Here is a 7,253-nt window from a genome sequence, read left to right as displayed (position 1 = left end):
CCATGTAAGGGATGCAGCATTTAGAAACTGCCTCAATCCATTAGTGGCATGCGGGGCAATCCTGGGATGCATTTGCTATTACCCATCCGTAAAACCAAGTTGCATTTGAATATGGGCAGCTTGTTGTGGAACAGTGGTATCCTCTGTGATGTATATCAGTCTCTCCACACCATTCTGTCTAGATACCTGGACTGAGTATTTCTGATGCCATTTGACTTGCTGATGTTCAGTAGGTCCATCAGTATTGGGTTGGAGAATGCCTTATGTGCCAGACATAGGTCACTTCTTAGCACTCCGTACGATACAGAGTATAGTGATAAGGCTTTAACGTGGTCCATGTAAGAGCTATTGTTTAGGGTTTGTATGTTTTTAGTAAGGTATGTCTGTGGGCATTCCAGTTGTTGCATGTGTTTGGACAGGTACATGCCAAAGTGGGCATTATACAAAATGACATACCTAATGAGGGCTTCATAAAGGGGGACAATAACATCTCTAGATCTAGTCACAATCCACTTGTTCATAAGCTGTGCAATGTAGAAAGACTATCTTATGACACTGGGCACATGTTTTCAAACCGTACACTCCTTGCACACATTTTTAGGGCCATCCATTCATGTATGTGTTCTTTGATTTACCTTCCCAATTGTATTAAATTATATTCCTTGTATAATACAGCAACACATGTTTGAATGTGTCTTAAATTTGTAGTTTTGAGCATGCTTTTAATAAGCAATGAAACAAAATGTATGAACGAAGAATGACAAAACTACCCATTTCAGTAAATTTCAACCATAAAAGACCACTCAGACTTCTGTCATTGCATTGCACCAGTATCAGTCAATGAGCACAATCTGCAAAGTAAAAGTCATCCAAATAATTCCGCATTAAAGAGATCTGTAACTAATGAAGAGGTTGCTATTGGAAAACAACTTTACATTTTAATATTTCATCTACAAATTCAGTGCCTGCTGCCTTTAAATAATTAATTGCCTATATTGCATTAAAAAATGGGTAAACTGGTAATATTGCAGTAGGGAATGACTGACAACAAGCTCACAGTTATTAGGCATCTCATACAAAGGAGAACATACTCAGGAGTGCAGAATCCCTATCCCCCTTGTAAAGCACCAGATAATCAGCAATCAAAAGGGCACTGCAATACCAGCACTCCATCTACATGGTGTGGGAGTAGAATCCAGAACCTTCTGCACCAAAGGCAATTATGATACTAACACTGCTTTCAGATTCTGCGACACAGTGACTGCCATTTGATAAACAGAACAGTTAGTTACACATTAAAAATAAACTTAGCATGAACAACAGTAAACTTTCATCCCTTGAAACTCACAATTCCATGAAAATGAACTGAAACTCATACTCACAATTCCATCAGCAGTCTGGTAGTTGATGTAGAGAATTTAGGCTTTTGGCTCCTGTAACTAAGTTACAGGGTCAAGCCTGATCAATCTATTTGACTAACCTGCCCCCCCCCTTTAACTAGGACATTACATACCATACCATACCGCCATACCTCTTAACCTCTTAGCATAAGAAATCTGGAAAAAGCCTAAAATAATGGGGGCAAAGGCCCAAAAAATAGGGACAGATTTTAAATATTGCTCTTATAGACTTAGAATGTTGCTAGAATAACAACACTGGTCTTAGCATGCATTTTCTGAAGGAAATGAAGTCTGAAACTCAAAATTATTACATATTTTAGTTATTTCAGTCCTCAGTGATTTGCCAGAAAACCACAAATATCGCAGAATAGGCCAAAAATATGAGGTAAAGATCAGGACATTCTGAAAAATTCTGAACAGCTGAGAGGTACGCACACCTCTCAACCTCTTAGTGCAAGAAATCTGGACAAAGCCTGAAATAATGGCGATACAATGGCCAAAATAGGGATAGATTTTAAATATTGCTCTTTTTCACTTATAAAGTTACTAATGTCGGGCGGCACTTCTATGGGCAAAGGCTCCAGGGCCATTAGCCTAGTACACAGCTATGAACCTAAAATAACAGGATGTGTGTTATGTATTTTCTGAAGGATAGAAGTTCTGAAATCTAAAACTCATATGTCATTATTTAGTGGCTTCAGTCCTCCCTGATTTGCCAGAAAACCGTAAAACTATGAGGTTAACTCTGGTCAATTGAGAGGTATGTTACACACACACACACACACACACACATACACACACCTACACTCTTACATAGCAACACACACACATAGCTATTCTCTCACAGACAACACAGACACCTTCTCTTTCATACAGCAGCAAACAGTTTAAATTCCATACACTCCTACTCTAACACAAAGCACACACATGCGCACTTTCTCTCTCATAGAAAAATTAACAGAACCACGAGTTTAAATTACAAACACACACCTACCTTCTTCTCTCTTCTCACACAGCTGCACACACACACACACACGCACACACACACACACACCTACTCTCTCACACAGCAACACAGATATACACACACCTACTTTCTTACACAGCAACACACACACACCTTCTCTTTCACAGAGCAATGAACAGCTAGTTTAAATCCCATACACACACCTCCTCTCTCACACAGTAACACACGCACACATGTACTTTAACTGTCATACAAACAGATTGGCTAATTTAAATTCCATACACATATACACACTGGGAGCCTGGACAGGTGATATAATACATCAGCCTACCTCTATAAAGAACAGAAAATAAGAAATACTGAATATTGGAAGACAGGACAAGTGAAAAGGCATGCTGCACATATTCTGGGAATTTGGATTTGAGAAAAAGAGATAAGAATACAATAGAGTGACAGCCGCGGTGATGCAGCGGTAGCGTTGTCGCCTCACAGCAAGAGGTTCTCCCGTTCGATTCTTGGCAGGAGTGCCTTCTGTGTGGAGTCTGCATGTCCTTCCTGCGGTCGAGTGGCATTTGAAAGACATGCTTGAATTGGCGTGCCTTCGTTGAAGGTTGGGCATCGAGCTGGCACCTCGGCACCGTGAAAATCTACTGCCAATCATTAGCGGACCGGATTTCCACTGTGGCGACCCCTAACCAGGAAAAGCCAAAGGAACAAGATAGGAATACAATAGAAAACTGAGAAGGAATCTTCCAGGAAAATAACTGAGTTACGGGAAGACTTGTTTATTTTGACTGCTACAGATGGGTAGGACGCCTCAATGAAGAAAAGATGAATCGCATCTGGGGTGGGTGCAAAGCCATGCAGCAAAGAAGCAGAAGGAAGTAAATTACATGAATTAGTTACAGGAAGTAATATAGAAACATAAGGATGACAAGGAATGTATTTAGAGAGTATGTCACAGCAGGGTAGCATAGGAAGGTGTGGAAGTGTCAAGGGGTAACTCCAGAGAAAGAGTAATAGAGAGCACTCAAATGGGGGGGCACCAGGCAAGGGTCAGGACAGAGAACAAACGAGGGAATCAAGTGGGAGAAGACCAAACCTGGAGAAATAGTAAAGATAAAATCATTGAGAAAGGAAAGTCTGGAAGAAGTTAACTGAATGCAGAGAGTGAGGGAGCGGGTCGGCAGCTGCGGAGTGAGTAGTAATAACTGGAACTGGATGTTTTTCTCCTGGACAGTAGGGTGTTCCTTTATATGGCACATTATGTTCAAAGTCTAATAATGTAGGGAGCAGCAATTATATGCAAGTACAAAATGATAGTGGTGTGTATTTTCTGCATACTTTGCAACAATCTTAAAGACAATGGAACAATTTACAAAACAACATGTCAATGCAGGCTTGCAGTACTCATTTGTTTTCTTATTTACGGCTGTTTTTTTTTTGGTAACAGAATATGTGAGCTAGGTCTGCAAGCCCATTTTTCACATATAATACTTGGGAATATAATGAAAGCTACAAGGGCATATGGTAAAATATCAGTCATACAACAGTAAAAAAAAAACTGTACAACAGAAGTATCATCATTAAAAAGGAACTGCAGTAAAAGAAAGTGCGGTATGGAGTGGGGTGGTACTGGCAAACATGTTGTACCATGTCATTAGGCTAGAAGTAACTATTTTAAGAAATAAATGCAGTTTACACACACACACACACACACACACACACACACACACACACACACACACACACACACACACACACACACACACACACAAAATTTCTTGCACTGAGGAGTGAAGTTTTTTTTTTTTTTTTTTTGTAATTGTTGAAGCCTCCTGGTCAACCTACAGCTGTAAAAGTGGGAGATGCTCACCCCCCCTGCCCTGTGGTTCTGCCACCCTTGACGGGCAGGACTACAGAACTGGGGAGAGAGCACAAATGCCACAGTACAGTTGGGATGGACTCAGAGACAGGGTGCTGAGAAGAGTGCAAACTTTATGGACTGAGAAAAATAAATTAATTAAAATAAATAAATAAAAACTGCACCCTTTATGAGGCCGGCCTGTATGGTACCTTAGGTGTTTGCCTAGTTCACCTATGCAAAACGCCAGCCATGTTTCCTAGGATTATGCAGCACGATGTCTGAAATTTTTCCTGTGCACTTGCATTCATAATCCTAGCTTTTGTGTTGTGTGATTTATACTACATTTATTTATTTTACATTCGTTAACCGGGAAAGTCCGACTGGACACAGGTCCATTTTCAGCGGAGACCCAGGGAGAAAAGCTCTAATTACATAAACCGGCAAGTTCACAAAGACAGATATTTACATTCAGGAAGTTAACATTTCAACACTGACAGCATGTTACATAATTAATTTACAGTTAAATATGAACAACTTAGGGATGACATTACATGATACATTCAGAACATGACATGTTATATATAGAATCCATTTAACAGTTTGAAGATAAAATAGTTGGTAGTACTGTCCTATCCTGACAGTCCAATGCGTTTAATTTCTCAAGTATTACACAAATAACTGTGAGTAGTTTAAGGGATGACATTACATAGTACATTTAGAATATGACAGATTATACGTAGAATTAAATTAGTAGTTGATGAAATAGTAGATAAAGTAGTTGGTGATGCTTGCTTATCATGACAGTGAAATGCATTTTATTTTTTATAGTCACATCGGGATCATAATTAGGGTATGAAGCTAGCTTTTGTTAATGGAGAGTATGGGAGATGTCTAGAATCCAGGTTATTATCCTGGGGTGAGACAGGAGCATAGCCTGTTGTTCACGAAGTGAGTTTTAAGAAGTTTTTTGAATTGAGTGGTAGAATTACTGGATATTAGTTGGGCAGGAAGGGAGTTCCAGAGTTTCGAAACAGAGTGGGTCTAGACAGATTTACCTGCTTCGTTGTTATGTTTGGTGACTTCTAGGTGATTTAGGGTGCTAGATCTCAAGGTTCTAGATGTGGTGTGAGGTTGTATAAGCTGTTGAAGTGCTGGGATTTTGTTGGAGTGGTAAAATACTTTGTGTGCTAGTGTCAGTTGATTTAGTTGAATTAATTGTGAGAGTTCTAGCCAGTTAAGTTTGTTGTGGGACTCACAGTGATGTGATCTGTAAGGTGACCCTGTAGCAAATCTTGCCATCTTATTATAACAGGTTTCTAGCTTATTTAGATACATTTTATGAAGGTTAATTAGCACAGGGGATGCATAGAGCAGGGTAGATAGCTGGTGCATCCTGGCTATTGTTGTTTTAGATTGCTTTGAAAGATAGTGTTTGTTAAAATAGAGCACTCCTAATTTTTTGTGAACCTTCTTTATGGTTTGGGCAATGTGAAAATCAAATCTAAGGTTGTTATCAATTTCTACTCCTAGTGGTTTGGTGTGGGTGGCAGGGATGACAGTAGTCTTGTTACTGGAGGTGACAGTAAAGTTATCTGTTAGGGGGAAGGATCTATGAGAGCTGAAGAGGAGTAATTTTGTGTTATTAGGGTTAAGAATGAGCTGGTGACTGGTGAACCAGGTTTTGGCTAGTGAGAAGCACTCTTGTGTTTGGATGAGGAGATGTTCAGGAGTGAGAACTGCACATATGATAGTGGTGTCGTCTGTGCATTGGATTAAAGAGGCTTTAGGTGTGGCAGATCGGAGTTGATTAGTGAAAAGAGTGAAGTGTAAAGGACCTAGGACGGAGCCTTGGGGTACTCCAATGGAAACAGGCAGTAAGGAAGATAACTGATTCTGCCATTGTATTGCCTGCTGCCTACCTGACAGATAGCTCTTGAACCATGTAATAGAGGGGGAACTAAGGTTCAAGGTAGAGAGTGAGTGAAGATGTTTAAGGTGGTTAACCATGTCTAAAGCTTTGGATAAATCCAAGACTATAACAGATACGAGTTGTCCATTATTTCTGTGATGATTAATGGTGTTAGTGAAGGATGTGAGTGCAATGGTGGTACTGTGGAAGGGTCTAAAGCCATGTTGTGGTATAGATAATTTGTTATGTTGCAGGTAAGCCATGAATTGTGTGTGTATTACCCTCTCAAGGATTTTAGATAGGGGCAATAGGCTGCTAGTTGTTGAATTCAAAGGACTTACCCCCTTTGTGTAGTGGTATGATATGGGATATTTTCCATAAATGGGGTACTGTACATTTTGAGATGGATCTGTTAATAAGGATGGTCACAGGACAGGCAATGGCTTCTGCGGCTATTTGTAGATATCTAGCGGGTAGTTTATTGGTGTCCAAGGTGGTGGATTTGAGCTTTTGGAGAAATTTCAGAATGGTTTTGATTGATACTGGATGAAAGCTAAAGTGGGTGCTAGCTATTATCTTGTGTTTTGTTTGGAGTTGTTATTTTTGTTGGAGTGGGGAGACTAGCAGTGGTTTGGTTATTAGCTAGTGCTTGGATTGTTTCTGTAAAGTATTTATTGAATTGGGTTGGGATATTGTCTTGGTTGTTTTCAATTTTGGGGGTGGAGGTGGAAGTTTTCCCACATTGTAATATAGAGTTTATTGCTGCCCAAAATTTCTGAGGGTTCTTAGCATATTTGTCTTGAATATTTTGGTAGTAGGATATTTTGTCTGCTTTAATGAGTTTTTTGGCCTTGTTACTCTTGTGAAGTTGTATCCAGGCTTTGTCCCTTTCTTTGAGAAGTACTTTGGTGTTTTTTGTCAGCCAGGGGGCATACTTAGTTTTTATTCTACTGATTCTGGAGGGAGCATGACTGTTTAGTATATTTAGGAAATTTGTATTAAAGTATATAACTGCTTCATCGAGTGCTAATTGTTTCAAGGATACACAACACAATATGAATAAAACACAACAGATCAAAGAAAGATTCCATGCTTGTTATCATATTGTAC

At 39.6% G+C, this 7,253-nt stretch overlaps 1 protein-coding gene across 1 annotated transcript in view; it reads right to left on the bottom strand.

Moving 5' to 3' along the window:
- LOC122811300 (gamma-glutamyl hydrolase-like) overlaps positions 1-7,253 on the bottom strand; it is a 370,664-nt gene that overhangs the window by 346,339 nt on the left and 17,072 nt on the right. The window lies entirely within an intron of this gene.

The sequence above is a fragment of the Protopterus annectens genome, chromosome 9.part0, assembly GCF_019279795.1.
Source record: "Protopterus annectens isolate FY-2018-M chromosome 9.part0, PAN1.0, whole genome shotgun sequence".
Taxonomy (NCBI): domain Eukaryota; kingdom Metazoa; phylum Chordata; order Ceratodontiformes; family Protopteridae; genus Protopterus; species Protopterus annectens.
The sequence above is the reverse complement of the archived record's forward strand: the minus strand, read 5'-3'. Positions and strand labels throughout refer to the sequence as shown.